The sequence below is a fragment of the Salvelinus namaycush genome, chromosome 3 (assembly GCF_016432855.1).
Source record: "Salvelinus namaycush isolate Seneca chromosome 3, SaNama_1.0, whole genome shotgun sequence".
Taxonomy (NCBI): Eukaryota; Metazoa; Chordata; class Actinopteri; order Salmoniformes; family Salmonidae; genus Salvelinus; species Salvelinus namaycush.
This window is the reverse complement of record NC_052309.1, coordinates 39,855,335-39,876,174: the sequence shown is the minus strand read 5'-3', so window position 1 is coordinate 39,876,174 and position 20,840 is coordinate 39,855,335.

The following is a 20,840-nucleotide window of genomic DNA, read 5'->3' as shown; positions in this document are numbered from 1 at the left end:
ACCCACTCCAATTCACATACCACCCCAACAGATCCACAGATGACGCAATCTCCATTGCACTCCACACTGCCCTTTCCCACTTTGACACAAGGAACACCCATGTGAGAATTCTGTTCATTGACTACATTTCAACATTTGCCCACAAAGCTCATCACTAAGCTAAGGACCCTGGGACTAAACGCCTCCCTCTGCAACTGGATCCTGGAATTCCTGACGGGCCGCCCCCCAGGTGGTGAGGGTAGGCAACAACACATCCGCCACACTGACCCTCAACAGCCTATATGGAGGAGGTTATTTCTATTATTACTTTGCACATTCTTCCACTGCAAATCTACCATTCCAGTGTTATACTTGCTATATTGTATTTACTTCGCCACCATGGCCTTTTTTTGCCTTTACCTCCCTTATCTCACCACATTTGCTCACATTGTATATAGACTTATATAGACTTATTTTTCTACTGTATTATTGACAGTATGTTTGTTTTACTCCATGTGTAACTCTGTGTTGTTGTATGTGTCGAACTGCTTTGCTTTATCTTGGCCAGATCGCAATTGTAAATGAGAACTTGTTCTCAACTTGCCTACTTGGTTAAATAAAGGTGAAATAAAATAAAAATAGTACATAGCTAACTCAATTACCTCTTACCCCTGCACATCGACTTGGTACTGGTACTCCCTGTTCATAGCCATGTTGTTTTCTACTCCCTATATATAGTTATGTTGTTTTTACTCATTATTTTTATTTGTTATTTACTGTGCCAAAATGTATATTATTTATTAAATGTTTTATCTTACCTTTAACTCTGCATTAAAAGGACCTGTAAGTAAGCATTTCACTGTTAGTCTACACCTGTTGTCTACGAAGCATGTAACAAATTGATTTGATTTGATTTATTTCAGGGAGGTTTTGGATTCCGTTGTATAAAGCTGAAGTTGATTCATGGTGATTGATGGTCAGACCTTATACATTTTTAAAAAACCAATGCAGGTGTGTTTATCAAATCATGTCTAAGTAACAATTAAGTACATTACTGTGATTTTTTAAGGTAAATAATTGTCAAAAAATAAACAAAAATAGCTTATTCGCAGAGGACAATTTCTCAAGCAAAAATTTAGCCAGGACTGTGTGGGAGTGGTCTGAGTGGGGTTATTAACAGAGAGGTTTGGAACCATGAAAGGCCAAAATGCCATCGCACCAAAACAGGCAGAAATTTCAGGCAGTCTTTTCAAACAGCTCTTACACTAAAAGGACATTATCATAATTTTCACAATTTCACAGTGTTATTTCTACCTCATAGTGTGGACCTCGTAGTGTGGAAATATATCTAAAACACTGGAAAATCACATTCTTTGACTGCACTGGGCCTTTAAAGGTGTATTTGAAAATACTTGTAGGATTACTGTGCTCATAGAGATGTGGGAAATCTTGTTGTCATCATTTTGACAGATGTGTTTGCGTATCAAACATACACTATGTTAATGCTGACAACACTCTAAACTATTATCTGATGAATGTCCAGTAGTTTTCTAACAGTTCATTAACTTGGCTCATAGCATTAATGATCATGACAGATTAGGGAATGGAGGCGGCAATACAGTGGTGTCAATACACATGCATCCAAATGACAGAGGAACCGAAGTGACAATTTGAAATGGGGCCATTGGAAACGTGCGACAGTGCCTTGTCTTGTTGAATAGCGACGAGCATGATTACATAGTCTACAAGCTGGGTTAGCATAATGACAAATACAAACTTTGTTTTGAGACACTTTCCAGCCTTGGGTTTTGCCAAGGGCAAGCACAGGAAGTGGTGCACCTTGGAGAATGGTTTTCCTCTGGGGAGGCGAGAGCTGTCCTCAAGGGGATATGGCATAAGGGGAAGTATTTGAAATGAAACAAGGCTGGAGCGAGTTGAAGCCTGAAGCGGGAGACTTTTCATCTGCAAAGAATATTAGGCTACTCGTGCCAAAATGGGGTCCCACTGGGCACAGATGTCATTTCAACATCTAGTTTTGATTGACTTTTGGTTGAGTTGTCAGCTAACATGAATTCAATGTGAAATCAACCAAAAATGTCACCATGCCATTGGATTTAGGTTAAAAGGTGGGTGAAAAAAAATATGAAATTCCCTTACGTTGATGACTTATTGCAAATCCAATCAGTTTTCCACATTGATTCAAAGCGCATTAGAATTTATTTGTTGAAAGGACGTGGAAAAAACGTTGATTCAACCAGTTTTTGCCCAGTGTGGTTAACATTGAGGTTTAAATTAATGTCCTGAGTGTACAGTGCATTCGGAAAGTATTCAGACCCCTTGACTTTTTCCACATTTTGTTACGTTACAGCCTTTTTCTAAAATCGATTACATTTATTTGTTTCCTTATCAATCTACACACAATACCCCATAATGAAAAAGCGACAACAGGTTTTTAGAATTTGTGCACAAAATAAAATATCATACAAATAAAATATCATAAATATCTTATTTACATAAGTATTCAGACCCTTTGCTATGAGACTAGAAATTGAGCTCAGATGCATCCTGTTTCCATTGATCATCCTTGAGATGTTTCTTCAACTTGATTGGAGTCCACCTGTGGTAAATTCAATTGATTGGGCATGATTTGGAAAGGCACACACCTGTCTATATAAGGTCCCACAGTTGACATTGCACGTCAGAGCAAAAGCCAAGGCATGAGGTCGAAGTAATTGTCCGTAGAGCACCGAGACAGGATTATGTCGAGGCACAGATCTGGGGAAGAGTATCATAAAATGTTTGCAACGTTAAAGGTCCTCAAGAACACAGTGGCCTAGCTATGTTACTTCAGCTGCACTGCAAATGCTTTAGATTCTTTACATCCACTGTTTTAGAAGGTGGCAGCCTGGTTTGCTGGTTTTCTCAGAAGTCTCTGAAACACCAGAAATTACAATTTCACATATAATATATAATTCATTCATGTAATTTCAATTATAGATTTCTATATATAATTGTTTGTCTCTACATTAACTAACATCTTCCTTTTAAATTTACATTTTTTGCAATATTCGTTATGATGTTATAATTACTTACATTTGCTTCCATCCTAGTATTTGTCAGTTATATTTGCTGAAAAAAGTCTCCAGAGTTGAGTCGCAGTGTCAAATTCGTCATGGGAACCACTCGATACGATTGGTGATCGTCCAGTGTTCGCTGATGATGATTTGCATAAAGTTTGGAAATGCTGAACTTTTTCACCGCCTCCCACGCTACGTTCACGCCGCTCAACGGTCCCCCGCCCACTCCGCTTCTCACTGCTTTCCTTCCATAGAAAATTAATGGGAAGCGGTGTTTCACCGCGCGATACCGCCCCTAGAGTACACGGGCCGTGGTATTAGTTTCGAGACGGGAGGACAACAGTTTGGGATAGGGAGCGAGTGAGAACACTGGGTGGCATCCTTACTCTTTTGTATAAAAGCTAAATTAGTTCTGTATTCACATCTCTCCCAAATGAAACTTTGTGAACTGCTGTGTTAAGCATTTAGAGCAATAGTAGACCTAATTGATTTCAACATTTTAAATTAGTTAATGACGTAGAAGGTTTTAAAAAGGAAAACATTTGAAAAGTGAAAATTATTTCATTTGAATTACTTTACTTACGCAAACTCAATTATCAAATATTCTTAAAACAGTGTTTTTGATGTTGTTGCACTAGTGTGACAAGAAAGCAGCCCAGTCTGTGTCGGACAACTGAGATGCTCTTGAGCTGAAGGGCTCGGGCTCACTGTTCATTGACTTCACATCTTCTTCATAGTAGAAGGTCATGTCTGGCACAGAGGGCCAGACAAAAACATTCGTCACGCCATGCTGCTACTTACAAGTGATCTGCATTTTTCCCCAATCACATTCAGCACCTGGCCTACAAAGGGGCAGTCTCCGTAGCTGACAATGACAAAACTGCCTAAACTTTCAGCAAGTGTTGACTTGGCCACAGCTGCAGCTTCATCTTGCTCTTCCTCAGTGATGGTGTTCTTGGTCTGCTGCAGAATCAAGACACTTCAGTGTTTTATGTTCCCTGCCACTGTGGAGGTGACCTGTTGCCGTTTCATGGTTCCTTTGACTCCAGAAAGGTTGTTTGGCACAGCTTTATTGTGCTTAGTAACATCTGTAATCCAAAATAACTTGATGCTCGATCCACTCTTCTCAAATAGTTCGAAGAGCTCCTTGGGAGTCTGCACATCCTCCCCCCATTGAATGTGTTTGTCTGCACAACGTTTCACAGCCCCACCCACACCATCTGGTGCACCCTTCCCGTGGGCCTTTTCAGAAAGGTTCCAGGTGATTTGTTTGAATCGGTAAATATATGGTAGAGTGCTGAGTAGGTACATGTTCTTCTTGTTTCTGTATTGGGTGATGGGACCATCGCTCATCATGTGGATTGTCATGATTTTGGATTCTTGTTCTTGACATCTCTTAGGACAAGCTCCAGGTGAGCCCATACTGCTCTCTCATCATGTCTACGGGAGTCAGATATGGTGGCGTAGGACTGGCTTCCTTCTGATGTGTACACAACACTTGTATGGATCTTAGCCTGCTGTCTGCTCCACCCAAAGTGGAACACCTGGATTTCTGTGGCCAATTTTCAACTGAGTCAGCAGTAACCTGTGTCCTGATGATAAAGGCATTTGCTTGATAAAGGCATCTGCAAATTGAACGTCAATTAATATAGATACAACAGATATGTAGATAGATAGATAGATAGATAGATAGATAGTAGTTATTTACGTAAACTTATTTTCAGTATTAGCTGCTTGATGTGCTATACTATAAAACAAAAACAACTGACATAAAACACCCTTATTGTTACGTTCGTCGATGGAAGGATCGGACCAAGGTGCAGCGTGGTAAGCTTACATTTTAATTTATTAAATGAACACCGAAAAAACAACAAATACAAAACGAAACATAACGTCTAGTAGGGCTAACCAGCACAGTACCAAAAACAAGATCCCACAAACTACAGGTGGAAAAAGGCTGCCTAAGTATGATCCCCAATCAGAGACAACGATAGACAGCTGCCTCTGATTGGGAACCATACCCGACCAACAAAGAAATAGAAAACATAGATTGCCCACCCTAGTCACACCCTGACCTAACCAAATAGAGAATTACAAGGATCTCTAAGGTCAGGGCGTGACAGTACCCCCCCCCCCCCCCACCCCCCCAAAGGTGCGGACTCCGGCCACAAACCTGAACCTATAGGGGAGGGTCCGGGTGGGCATCTATCCTCGATGGCGGCTCCGGTGCGGGACGCAGACCCCGCTCCGCCAACTTCGGTGGCACCTCTGGTGCGAGGATCGTCGCCGGAAGCTCCGGAATGTGAATCATCGCCGGAGGAATCGAACCCTGGATCATCAACGGGGACTCCGGACCGTAGATCGTTGTCGGGGACTCCGGACCGTAGATCGTCGTCGAGGACTCCGGAACGTAGATCGTCGCCGGGGACTCCGGACCGTAGATCGTCGCCGGGGACTCCGGACCGTAGATCGTCGCAGAAGGCTCCGGACTGGGAACCCCCGCTGGAGGCTCCGGACTGGGAACCCCCGCTGGAGGCTCCGGACTGGGAACCCCCGCTGGAGGCTCCGGACTGGGAACCCCCGCTGGAGGCTCCGGATTGGGAACCCCCGCTGGAGGCTCCGGACTGGGAACCCCCGCTGGAGGCTCCGGACTGGGAACCCCCGCTGGAGGCTCCGGACTGGGAGGCTCTGGACTGCCTACCGTTGCTGGAGACTCCGGACTGCAGACCGTCTCTGGAGGCTCCGGGCCATGGATCTTCACTGGAAGCTCCGGGCCATGGATCATCACTGGAGGCTCCGGGCCATGGATCATCACTGGAGGCGTCGGGCCATGGATCATCACTGGAGGCTTCGGACCATGGATCATCACTGGAGGCTTCATGCGTGGAGCAGGCACAGGACGTACCAGGCTGGAGACACGCACTGGAGGCCGGGTGCATGGAGCTGGCACAGGATATACTGGACCGTGGAGGCACACTGGAGGTCGGGAGCGTAGAGCTGGCACAACGTGTCCTGGACAAAGGACCACCTTCACACAAGTGCGGGGAGCTGGCACAGGACGCACTGTGCTGTGAAGGCGCACCGGAGATCCAGCGCATAGAGCCGGCGCAGGATATCCTGGACCGAGGAGGCGCACTGGAGACCAGGCGCGCTTAGCCGGCACCACTCGTCCTGGACAGATGCCCACTTTCGCACGGCAAGTGCGGGGAGCTGGCACAGCACGCACCGGGCTGTGGATGCGCACTGAAGAAATATACAAATTGGCTTAATTATGTATTTACTAACTAACTAAATAATCACAGAAATACATCAAACAAACAGTAGATATTGGTTACTAACAATGATAGAAAAGTCCCTAGTGGGCTAAACCGATATGAAGGCTTGGTAGTCAAAGGAAAGGGGTGGGGACTGAGAAAGAGCGGGAAAGACAAAATGGATTCACTACACACGGTCTATAATTATATTAATTGAAATGCTAATCCTTTGCACATGAACGGCCGCTCATTCAAGAATAATTGCAATGTATATATTTTTACGCCGGTATGTCATTGTTGTCTTCTCTGTTGGAGTACTCGATCATCCTGTATGGTTCATCAGAGTCTCTGGTTAACTTTCCCATAAGTCACAATGTCTTTCGTGGTTGTAGGTGGTTAGAATGGATACTTCAGAGTATCATTCGGAAATGTTCTCAAATGAATAGATGCTTCGGCAGTTGTCGGTATTCTCATTCTAGACTTACGTAATTATACGTCTAAGATTTTCTATTTTTCTGTAGTGATCGATAGTGTCAGAGTTTAACCATTTCCAGCCATGTAGCCAATGCTCCACGTGGTATGGTCTTGTCCTTTGGTAGAGTTGTAGTGCCAACTAGTTCAACATGTCGCGTCAGCTGTCTGGTGTGAATTTCTTCAGCAGTGGGTTTTATCCTCTGTCGAAGAAGGGGCAGATTTATGACGGCTAATGTGATGTCTGGGTTCACGGGGGTGTAGCCACTGACTAGTTAATCTTTATATGAAAATCCATAGTCTCATTTAGAAGGTTAATATCACAATACATCTTTTGACAAATAGTTCCATGTTTAATCACATACGTTTCACAATATTTAGATGTAAACCTGACAGCTGGGAAATGTACACTTTAAGAGATACAGTTATGTGTGTTTCCTATCCTTCATGAGATCACCAAATGAAACACACTCGTCATGACTGTCCCTCAAGTGTCCATGGACCATTCCCACATTCTCAAAAGTGGAAATATTGTATAATTCTCCCATTTTGGGGATTTAGGAGTTTGGCCAAGTCTCTCTTTGTTCTGGTAGATTCTCTCAGTACTGCAGTCTCTACTAGGTATTTATGACCGTGTGTGTGTGTGTGTGTGTGTGTGTGTGTGTGTGTGTGTGTGTGTGTGTGTGTGTGTTATATATATATATATATCAGTGCTTTGTGATGGCCACTCCAATACCTTGACTTTGTTGTCCTTAAGCCATTTTGCCACAACTTTGTATGATTGGGGTCATTGTCCATTTGGAAGACCCATTTGCGTCCAAACTTTAACTTCCTGACTGATGTCTTGAGATGTGTCTTAAATATATCTTCATAATTTTCCATCCTCAATTTTCCATCCTCCTGATGCCATCTATTTTATGAAGTGCACCAGTCCTTCCTGTAGCAAAGCACCCACACAACATGATGCTGCTTCACGGTTGGGATGGTGTTCTTCGGCTTCCTCCTTTTTCCTCCAAACATAATGATGGTCATTATGGCTAAACAGTTCTATTTTTGTTTCATCAGACCAGAGGACATTTCTCCAAAAAGTATGATCTTTGTCCCCATGTGCAGTTGCAAACCGTAGTCTGGCTTTTTAATGGTGGTTTTAGAGCAGTGGCTTCTTCCTTGCTGAGCGGCCTTTCAGGTTATGTCGATACAGTACTCGTTTTACTGTGGATATAGATACTTTTGTACATGTTTCCTCCAGCATCTTCACAAGGTCCTTTGCTGTTGTTCTGGGATTGATTTGCACTTTTCACACCAAAGTACGTTCATCTCTAGGAGATAGAACGTGTCTCCTTCCTGAGCGGTGTCACGTTCCTGACCTGTTTTCCTTGTTTTTGTATGTGTTTAGTTGGTCAGGGCGTGAGTTGGGGTGGGCATTCTATGTTATGTGTTTCTATGTTGGGTTAAATGTGTTGCCTGATATGGTTCTCAATTAGAGGCAGGTGTTTGACGTTTCCTCTGATTGAGAACCATATTAAGGTAGGCTGTTCTCACTGTTTGTTTGTGGGTGATTGTTCCTGTGTCTGTGTCTGTCGCAGTCGCACCACACGGGACTGTTTCGTGTTCGTTCGTTTGGTTAGTCTGTTCCTGTTCTTTGTGTTATATTGTAAGTTCTCAAGTTCAGGTCTGTCTACGTCGTTTTGTCATTTTTCAAAGTGTTTTTTCGTGTTCGTCTTGTCTTTAAATAAATTCATTCATGTATTCATCTACCGCTGCGTTTTGGTCCGATCCCTACTCCTTCTCCTCATCCGAGGAGGAGGAATTAGACAGCCGTTACAAGCGGTGTGACGGCTGCGTGGTCCCATGGCGTTTATACTTGCGTACTATTGTTTGTACAGATGAACGTGGTACCTTCAGGTGTTTGGAAATTGCTCCCAAGGATGAACCAGACTTGTGGAGGTCTACAATTTTTTTTCTGAGGTCTTGGCTGATTTCTTTTGATTTTCCCATGATGTCAAGCAAAGAGGCACTGAATTTGAAGGTAGGAAACATTACTTGTGTCATGCACAAAGTAGATGTCCTAACTTACTTGCCAAAACTATAGTATGTTAACGACGCCAACCTAAGTGTATGTAAACTTCTGACTTCAACTGTAACAACTTGATTTAACCAATGCAATTTTGGGCTCACTTATTTTTTCACCTGCACCAATTCCTTTTTAATTTAGTTTTCTACTACGTGCATCTGATTAAATGAAGATTTCATGGTAAAAATATGTAATTGCACAAGGATTTCACATACTTTCAAGCAGCACTGTATACATACATTTTACCTCTACATGGCACTTTTATATACAGCAATCACTTAACAATAATAAATTACTGAACATAAGCTCCTTAATCCCACCCCTCAGCCACTGTCAGCCCATCCCACCTATCACCATAGACCACCCTAATTTGGTTTCCATGTGCCATATACACTGCTCAAAAAAATAAAGGGAACACTTAAACAACACAATGTAACTCCAAGTCAATCACACTTCTGTAAAATCAAACTGTCCACTTAGGAAGCAACACTGATTGACAATAAATTTCACATGCTGTTGTGCAAATGGAATAGACAACAGGTGGAAATTATAGGCAATTAGCAAGACACTCCCAATAAAGGAGTGGTTCTGCAGGTGGTGACCACAGACCACTTCTCAGTTCCTATGCTTCCTGGCTGATGTTTTGGTCACTTTTGAATGCTGGCGGTGCTTTCACTCTAGTGATAGCATGAGACGGAGTCTACAACCCACACAAGTGGCTCAGGTAGTGCAGCTCATCCAGGATGGCACATCAATGCGAGCTGTGGCAAGAAGGTTTGCTGTGTCTGTCAGCGTAGTGTCCAGAGCATGGAGGCGCTACCAGGAGACAGGCCAGTACATCAGGAGACGTGGAGGAGGCCGTAGGAGGGCAACAACCCAGCAGCAGGACCGCTACCTCCGCCTTTGTGCAAGGAGGAGCACTGCCAGAGCCCTGCAAAATGACCTCCAGCAGGCCACAAATGTGCATGTGTCTGCTCAAACGGTCAGAAACAGACTCCATGAGGGTGGTATGAGGGCCCGACGTCCACAGGTGGGGGTTGTGCTTACAGCCCAACACCGTGCAGGACGTTTGGCATTTGCCAGAGAACACCAAGATTGGCAAATTCGCCACTGGCGCCCTGTGCTCTTCACAGATGAAAGCAGGTTCACACTGAGCACGTGACAGACGTGACAGAGTCTGGAGACGCTGTGGAGAACGTTCTGCTGCCTGCAACCTCCTCCAGCATGACTGGTTTGGCGGTGGGTCAGTCATGGTGTGGGGTGGCATTTCTTTGGGGGGGCGCACAGCCCTCCATGTGCTTGCCAGAGGTAGCCTGACTGCCATTAGGTACCGAGATGAGATCCTCAGACCCCTTGTGAGACCATATGCTGGTGCGGTTGGCCCTGGGTTCCTCCTAATGCAAGACAATGCTAGACCTCATGTGGCTGGAGTGTGTCAGCAGTTCCTGCAAGAGGAAGGCATTGATGCTATGGACTGGCCCGCCCGTTCCCCAGACCTGAATCCAATTGAGCACATCTGGGACATCATGTCTCGCTCCATCCACCAACGCCACGTTGCACCACAGACTGTCCAGGAGTTGGCGGATGCTTTAGTCCAGGTCTGGGAGGAGATCCCTCAGGAGACCATCCGCCACCTCATCAGGAGCATGCCCAGGCGTTGTAGGGAGGTCATACAGGCACGTGGAGGCCACACACACTAATCAATTTCATTGATTGTGGTAAGTTCGTTTATATTTATTTTTTTGAGATATAAATAACAAGTATGTCTACTTCACCATCCATCCATTGTATTGGTAATGTAGTGTAAACATTGTATTTTAATTATCCAACACGTAATATGGTACACTTGTCATACTTAGGTTTTTATCTTATTTTTTTCTTTTTTCTTTCACCTTTATTTAACCGGGTAGGCTAGTTGAGAACAAGTTCTCATTTGCAACTGCGACCTGGCCAAGATAAAGCAAAGCAGTTCGACATATACAACAACACAGAGTTACACATGGAATAAACAAACATACAGCCAATAATACAGTACAAAAAGTCTATATACACTATGTGCAAATGAGGTAGGATAAGGGAGGTAAGGCAATAAATAGGCCATGGTGGCAAAGTAATTACAATATACCAATTAAACACAATAATGGTAGATGTGCAGAAGATGAATGTGCAAGTAGAGATACTGGGGTGCAAATGAGCAAGATAAATAAATAAATTCAGTGTGGGGATGAGGTAGATTGGATGGGCTATTTACAGATGGGCTATGTACAGGTGCAGTGATCTGTGAGCTGCTCTGACAGTTGGTGCTTAAAGCTAGTGAGGGAGATATGAGTCTCCAGCTTCAGTGATTTTTGAAGTTCGTTCCAGTCATTGGCAGCAGAGAACTGTAAGGAAAGGTGGCCAAAGGAAGAATTGGCTTTGGGGGTGATATACCTGTGAGATATACCTGCTGGAGCGCGTGATACGGGTGGGTGCTGCTATGGTGACCAGTGAGCTGAGATAAGGCGGGGCTTTACCTAGCAAAGACTTGTAGATGACCTGGAGCCAGTGGGTTTGGCGACGAGTATGAAGTGAGGGCCAGCCAACGAGAGCGTACAGTTTGCAGTGGTGGGTAGTAAATTGGGCTTTGGTGACAAAACGGATGGCACTGTGATAGACTGCATCCAATTTGTTGAGTGGAGGCTATTTTGTAAATGACATAGCTGATGTAGGATAGTCAGTTTTACGAGGGTATGTTTGGCAGCATGAGTGAAGGATGCTTTGTTGCGAAATAGGAAGCAGATTCTAGATTTAATTTTGGATTGGAGATGCTTAATGTGAGTCTGGAAGGAGAGTTTACAGTCTAACCAGACACCTAGGTATTTGTAGTTGTCTACATATTCAAAGTCAGAATCGTCCAGAGTAGTGATGCTGGACGGGCGGGCAGGTGCGGGCAGCAATCGGTTGAAGAGCATGCATTTAGTTTTACTTGCATTTAAGAGCAGTTGGGGGCCATGGAAGGAGAGTTGTATGGCATTGAAGCTCATCTGGAGGTTAGTGAACACAGTTTCCAAAGAAGGGCCAGAGGTATACAGAATGGTGTCGTCTGGATAGAGGTGGATCAGAGAATCACCAGCAGCAAGAGTGACATCATTGATGTATACAGAGAAGAGAGTCGGCCCGGGAATTGAACCCTGTGGCACCCCCATAGAGACTGCCAGAGGTCCGGACAACAGGCCCTCCAATTTGACACACTGAACTCTATCAGATATGTAGTTGGTGAACCAGGCGAGGCAATCCTAATTATGAGATTTCTGTTGTTTTGAATTTGGCGCCCTGCAATTTCACTGGCTGTTGGTTAGGTGGAACGCTTTGATGATCTTCATCGGAATGCACTCCCAGGAATCCCAGTTCCACAATAAATTTTTGTTTTGTTCGATAAAGTCCATAATTTATGTCCAAATACCTCCTTTTTGTTCGCGCGTTTAGCCCAGTAATCCAAATGCACAGTACGCGAGCAATTAGTTCAGACGAAAAGTCAAAAAAGTTATATTACAGTTCGTAGAAACATGTCAAACGATGTATAGAATCAATCTTTAGGATGTTATCATAAATCTTCAATAGTGTTTCAACCGGACAATTCCTTTGTCTTTTCATTTATAAAGGAACAGAGCTCGCTCTCATGGACGAGCGCCTGACTGAGCTAATGGCATTCTGCCAGACCTCTTAGTCAAACAGCTCTTATTCTCTCCCCCTTCACAGTAGAAGCCTGAAACAAGGTTCTAAAGACTGTTGACATCTAGTGGAAGCCTTAGGAAGTGCAATATGACCCCATAGACACTGTATATTGGATAGGCAAAGACTTGAAAATCTACAAACCTCAGATTTCCCACTCCCTGGTTGAATTTGTTCTCAGGTTTTTGCCTGCCATATGAGTTCTGTTATACTCACAGACATCATTCAAACAGTTGTAGAAACTTCAGAGTGTTTTCTATCCAAATCTACTAATATATGCATATTCTAGCTTTTGGGCCTGAGTAGCAGGCAGTTTACTCTGGGCACCTTATTCATCCAAGCTACTCAATACTGCCCCCGTTCCCAAAGAAGTTAATGTGCTGACATCACCCTTACCTGAACAGCACCCTCACCTGAGAAGTAGAAATCAAAGGGATAGAAACTGGGAATTAAATAACTGCAGTTGGCATATATTACATTACCATGGGTATGTGAACACCTGATCATCGAACATCTCATTCCAAAATCATGAGCATTAATATGGAGTTGGTGCCCCCTTTTGCTGCTATAACAGCCTCCACTCTTGTTGGAATATTGCTTCCCTGCCCTGGACCCACGCCCTACTGCTTCCTTGGATTCTGCTCCGGACCTGCTTACCCTGCCCCTACTCCCCTTGCCTCAGCCTCAGCTCCTGGTTCCCTGCTATCTGTCAAGCTTCCCCTGGCCTGCACCCCATCTCACCCCCGCTTTTCAAATAATACCTTAGTTACCTTATTCCTGTGTCTGAGTCTGCACTTGGGTTCACCTGCTCCGCCCCACTTAACACTACCAATAAAAATCTCTCTCTCTCTGAAAAGTCTCTTTTCATAATTTTCCTTCAATTCGCAATTGGCTGTATCTATCTATGTACTGTATCTGATGGGGGGTCAATGTCTGGATAAAATGGATACGACGTGTGGCTGTCGTAGCATTTGATAGATTTATGCCAGTGAGCATTTGGCCTCCGTTGACAAAATTATTTGCCAATCAGCATTGAGCTGAGCTCAACTGTGGGTGGTCCTAGCACAGCATAACACCCTGAAGGGAGGCCAGTTTCAATATGGCGTCACACCAATCACATCAAAAGCAGAACATCATTGTCAGAAAAAAATTCTGTTTCTGGAATTGGTTTCTGGTCTGCTTGTGACTTGTTGTCCTGCAGTATCTAGCTAGCTAAATCGGCCCTTTCCAAAGCCATGGATGAAGATGGCGATTTGGACATGGTGTTTTTGCTTAATTCTCTGTACAGGCCAATGATTAGAACGGCAATTCTGATCTAACGATAAATTCATACATTGTGCAACTGGCCTGAGACTATTGAAGTTCAATATGTAGCCTAGATCTAGTAGGCTCACGTTAACTAGCTAGCTAATTTAGCTGGTTCAGCAAGCATTTGAGCCAGGTAGCCTAGTCTAGGACATAATAGCCTAGTCTAGGACATAATCTAAAAGTGTGTACTACTCAGTCATAGGCCGTTTTGCCAACATGAAAAAGGGAAAGGCCTTGGTGTTAATCTAGTCTACAAGTAGGGTGGGTCAACATGTTTTTTCTCCTTGCGCGCGCACACACACGCAGTAAAATTAGTACCATGGACAGCCACATTGTCACGGCTGTCTAAGGGTGAGAGAGTGGACCAAGGCGCAGCGTGTGAAAAATACATCTTCTCTTTATTATTAAGAAGAAAAACGAAACAAAACAACAAATAGACGAACGTGAAGCTATATAAATGAACTAAGTGCACACATGCAACATAGAACATAGACACAGACAATTACCCACAAAACCCCAATGCCTATGACTGCCTTAAATATGGCTCTCAATCAGAGACAATGAACCACAGCTGCCTCTAATTGAGAACCAATCTAGGCAGCCATAGACATAACTAGACAACTACACTAGACACTACAAAAACACATACATTCCCCATGTCACACCCTGACCTAACTAAAAAACATAAAGAAAACAAAGAATACTAAGGCCAGGGCGTGACACATATGATATTTAGCAGTGTTGATTGGACTTAATTGTTTTTGGTATCTTTTAAGTTTTAAGTTGTATCACTGTATTAGACTAATCAGAAACAAAGCAATAAAAGAAATGTCCCTTTTTCAGGACCCTGTCTTTCAAAGATAATTCGTAAAAATCCAAATAAACCCTTTACAATGAAGATCTGTGAAGTTAAAACTTCTTAGGGATAGGGGGCAGTATTCGGATGTTTGGATGACTGAGGTGCCCAAATTAAACTGCCTGTAACTCAGGCCCAGAAGCTAGGATATGCATGCGCATGGTATTATTGGATAGAACACTCTAAAGTTTCTAAAACTGTTAAAATAATGTCTGTGAGTATAACAGAACTGATTCGGCAGGCGAAACCCCGAGGACAATCCATCCAGGATTTTTTTGTTGTTGAGGTCATTGAATTTCCAATGCTTTTCTTAGGGGAAGCCAAATTATTAGGACCCAGATTGCAGTTCCTATGGCTTCCACTAGATGTCAACAGTCTTTTTTTTTTGAAAAATGAAGAAGTAGTCGTATTCTTTCTAAGTGTCACTCAGGTGGACTCTAGTCTTTTGGTGCGCGTGAATGAGAGTGCGCTCCGTGTTGTTTTTCTCCGGTATTGGAAACAGTGTATTCCGTCTTAAATTTGATAGATTATTTACATTTTAGGGTACCTGTGGTTGGATTAGAAACGTTGTTTGAAATGTTTGGACCACATTTACAGGTAACTTATTAGATCCTTTGTAGGCATGTTGGGCGAGTTGGAACCGGTGAATTTCTGAATCAAACGCGCCAAATAAACGGACATTTTTTGGATATAAAGAAGGATTTTATCGAACAAAACGACCATTCATTGTGTAACTGAGACCTTTGGGATTGCAAAAAGATGAAGATCTTCAAAGGTAGGCAAAATGATTTTATCGCTATTTCTGACTTTCGTGATGCATCTGTTTGGTTGGAAAATGTTTTTCATGCTTTTGTATGCGGGACGCTGTCCTCAGATAATCAAATGGTATGCTTTCGCCGTAAAGCGTTTTGAAATCTGACAAAGCGGTTGGATGAACCTTTCTAGGACACACGTTCTGCTAGCAGAATCCCTCGACAACATTCCGCTGAAAAGGCAGCGCGGGAAACTCTAAAATATTTTTTTAAATATGTAACTTTCACACATTAACAAGTCCAATACAGCAAATGAAAGATAAACATCTTGTTAATCTACCCATCGTGTCCGATTTTAAAAATGCTTTACAGCGAAAACACAACATATGATTATGTTAGATCACCGCCAAGTCCAAAAAACACACAGACATTTTCCCAGCCAAAGATAGGAGTCACAAAAAGCAGAAATAGAGATAAAAATGTATCACTAACCTTTGATGATCTTCATCAGATGACACTCATAGGACATCATGTTACACAATACATGTTTGCTTTGTTCGATAATGTGCATATTTATATCCAGAAATCTCAGTTTACATTGGCGCCATGTTCAGAAATGCATCCAAAATATCCGAAGAAATTGCAGAGAGCCACATCAAATAACAGAAATACTCATCATAAACTTTGATGAAAGATACATGTTTTACATAGAATTAAAGATACACTTGTTCTTAATGCAACCGCTGTGTCAGATTTCAAAAAAACTTTACGGAAAAAGCAAACCATGCAATAATCTGAGACGGCGCTCAGATAGAAACAACATTTCTCCGCCATGTTGGAGTCAACAGAAATACGAAATGACATTATAAATATTCCCTTACCTTTGATGATCTTCATCAGAATGCACTCCCAGGAATCCTAGTTCCACAATACATTGTTGTTTTGTTCGATAATGTCCATTATTTATGTCCAAGTAGCTACTTTTGTTAGCACGTTTAGTACACTTATCCAAACGCTCGTGCAGGTCCAGGCGAACTTCGGACGAAAACTTCATAAAGTTATATTACAGGTCGAATGAACTTGTCAAACTAAGTATAGAATCAATCTTTAGGATGTTGTTATCATAAATATTCAATAACGTTCCAACCGGAGAATTCCTTTGTGTCTATAGAAGTAATGGAACGCAAGTCGATATCATGTGGAATGCGCATGAATAGGCGATGAGTAGAAAATCGACCAGCCTCAGAATTCCCACTTCCTGTTTGGATTTTTTCTCAGGTTTTTGCCTGCCATATGAGTTCTGTTATACACAGACATCATTCAAACAGTTTTAGAAACTTCAGTGTGTTTTCTATCCAATAGTAATAATAATATGCATATATTAGCATCTGGGACAGAGTAGGAGGCAGTTCACTCTGGGCACGCTATTCATCCAAAGTGAAAATGCTGCCCCCTATCCCTAAAAAGTCAACAAGAAGTTAATCTTAAACCGATGAATAACATTTGTATTTTTTATGAATGTTTATTATGACTATTTCTGTATTTTGAATATGGCGCTCTGCAATTTCACCGGATGTTGTCGGGGTGGGTCGCTAGCGGAACGCCTGCGCCAGAAAGGTTAAACACTGTTTCCCATGCTTGTTCAATGAACCATAAACAATTAATGAACATGCACCTGTGGAACGGTCGTTTTAAGACACTAACAGCTTACCGACGGTAGGCAATACTATGGCCACCAGCCATACTGCTCATTCTGTGCGTGATTTCCTGCAAGACAGGAATGTCAGTGTTCTACATGGCCAGCGAAGAGCCCGGATCTCAATCCCATTGAGCACGTCTGGGACCTGTTGGATCGGAGGGTGAGGGCTAGGGCCATTCCCCCCAGAAATGTCCGGGAACTTGCAGGTGCCTTGGTGGAAGAGTGGGGTAACATCTCACAGCAAGAACTGGCAAATCTGGTGCAGTCCATGAGGAGGAGATGCACTGCAGTACTTAATGCAGCTGGTGGCCACACCAAATACTGACTGTTACTTTTGATTTTGACCCCCCCTTTTGTTCAGGGACACATTATCCCAAACTCGATCTTGCCTTTATTTTCCTGGCTTGGTTTCCCCAGTGATTTTACTTACATACCACTACTGCAAATATCCAACACATAGGCTAGTCCAGCATCCAGATTGGAGCTGTAAATACAATCAAAACGGTCAAATGGCAGAGTTGTTTGTTTGTCACTGTTGATCAGCACACGTTTGGATTGAAAGAGCAAGAAGACAGGAGAAGGAGCGTACTGGAATTTATTTAGGATGTTTGAAACTGGTGAGTTTTTCTGATGCTAGCAAGCATGCTCTACAGTAACTTAGGTTTTTTCTTATCCACTTATGACTGGCAGCCTGGTGCAGCAGCAGCTGTGTTGTTGCCGAGCAACTGAATTGCTTGACCCAGTGTTAGAACACTGAGCTTCGGCTGAAAAATATGTTAGCATTGTCAACATTGCCTGTAAAAAGGTAGCACATTGTTGGTTCTTGATGGACAGAAATGAGCACGTGAGAGCGATAAATTATACATTCGATAACTGTTGAACTTAGCTCCAAGTCCAATGGACACTTTATGGACGCTATAGTCCCCTTCTAATCCGACGTCTAGAAATTAAACTAGGTGGGACTGTAAAGTATTAAATTACTAAAGACCCTGTTAAAAATCGGCATGTGGTTCTTGCTAACGGCCAGACGGCTCATTACGAGAGGCAATTTTGGGTGTCATATTGGCTTAGATATTGTTACGTTCCCCAGCAAGAAAATCAAATAATGTCACTCACAGAAGGGGGAACTAACAAACAGTCACTGACCACAACCATAATGAAACAGATGGGGTTTTAGGAAGGGTTCTGAAAGACACTCATGGGGGTGTCCACTGAAAGTTGACTAGCAACAGCAACTTGGACCTAAAAGACACCCACCATGACCGCCCACTAAATTTGCCCAAGAACAGGCAAACAACATTAAAACCCACACCAAACTTAGACAGGAAGCAAACCAAAAAGTGAAGCAAAATGAAAATAGGGAAGATAGAGGATTGTTAGTCTAGAAATCAAATAGGGAGACAATTAAAGGTGTTAACCTTCCACATATCTCAAGATAACTGGTGCACTGGGCCAGCACAGGTGAAACACCTTCCTACATAATGACTAACGAGGTGACACCAATCGGTGCGCTCCATGTGCTATTGTCCAACCTCGAAATATACATGGAAAACCAAAGCCTGTAACAATCTGATGGTGTCATATTAGCTTAGAAATCACCCCCACAATAATATGAGCGGCACTGTAATGTCAGGTCCTGACAAAAAGTTTGATTGAAAAACACACGGCCGTTGGCAGATCAGGAGATTAGAAATCATCATAGGAGTTCTATTCATATCTGACCTTTTAATTAACAATGGAGTGGACATGGCCGGTCCTCTTGATTTGGATCGTTATTTTTCCCAGGCAGCCAGGGGAGGTGGTGGTGTGAGATGATGTCTGTCGAGTTGTTTTGTTTTCCTAAAGGGAAGAATGGGGGTGGATGAATGAAGAGGAGAGGATGGTTTATATATGGAATTGCTGCATCACTTATGGCTGTGGGCAGGTTACTGCGAGCAGCAGAGGAGACAGTTATTTTCTTCTGCTATTCACACACGGAGATAATTCCATGTTCCACCCTTTTGTTTCCCCCTCCGGCCTCGGTTTGCTGTTCTCCACCATTAATAATCTTTGAACCGACGGAGAGGGAGTAAGGTGCCAAATGTGTTGATGTCATGCTTTGTCTTAATACTTTGTTGTTCTTGCTTTGAGAACAATGCCTCTGTGTAGGTCAAAATCATTCGTTGTCTAATAGGATGAGTACAGAATTTAATAAAATTGCTATTGTGCATGTATTAACCCTACGGCCTCTCCGTTTTGCTCTTTCTATTGCCAACGTCTTACTCCACCTAATTCAAGTAATAGAGATCCACAATGGATTGCAGAAAAACTACAGTTGTCTAAGTGAGTCCTTTCTTTGCGCAGGGAGTGCCGATTGGAAATTAGACCACCAAATCAACAGGGTGAGAGAAATGGAAGGGGGGTTTGTCTGCCCTTAAGATAATTGCAAGCTGAACTGCTAATTGAAGACTGATCTGTCAGGGCTGGGGAGTGACTCTATTCAGGATCCAATCACCCCTATAGGGGGAATGAAAGCTCCAGTTTTGGAAATAACATCAGATTATGTAATTGGATCAGAAATATGTGACTCTCCAGCTGGATTCGGTCTTACGTAGCAACATTTGAAAATGTGTTTTCTAAATCTGATAAAAGTAGAGACTCAGAGCTACAGAATGGTATATCACACTCTACATATTTGAGGAAAATGGGAGAGTAATTCTGCTTTGAAAGTTGATAAACTTGTAAACTCACTTTTGAGAAAATTGCCTTTGAATGCTTTGGTATCTAGTAAAGAGCTCTTCTTTGTCTACACCCATTCAGCATCGTAAGCTTTAGACCCACCCATCTCGTTTCACCCTCCGAGTGCACACTTGACGCTCTGGTCGATGATTTGTTTACCTATAGATAACATGAAAACAACCTAACCAGCTCTGCAGGCAACAATTTCATTACGCAGACGTTTACTGACACCGGCCATATTCAACGGGTGTTGTACACTTTAGCTCAAGACATGTAGCTAGCTAGCTAGGTAAACAATGAACCTAGCTAGGTAAACAATGTGTAAACTCACACACGTCACGTAACGTTAGCTAACGAGCCAGCCAGCTAACATTAGCTAGTTAAACAACAATGAACATAGTGCCAAATCATGTTACTACCCTGCATGAATATGCTGGGAGCTAACCAACTAGGTTCAGTGTTAGCTAGCTAACATTAGGCTCTAACTAGAAAAGCAAACGGCTCTGGGATACGAATAATAACGTCAGCTAAGGAGCCAGCCAGCTAACATTAGCTAGCTAGCTAACAGTACACTTTAGCTTAAGACATGTAGCTAGCTAGCTAGGTAAACAATTAACCTAGCTAGGTAAACAACGTGTAAAATCACACAAGTCACCTAACGTTAGCCAACGAGCCAGCCAGCTAACGTTGCCTAGTTAAACAACAATGAACATAATGCAAAATCATGTTGTTGCTACCCTGCATGAATATGCTGGGAGCTAACCAACCAGGTTCAATGTTAGCTAGCTAACATTCGGCTCTAACTAGAAAAGCAAACAGCTCTGGGATATGAATAATAACATCAGCTAGGGAGCCAGCCAGCTAATGTTAGCTAGCTAGCTAACAGTTCACTTTAGCTTGAAATGAAACCACTTCCTGTCAAAATTAGAAACTGACGCTAG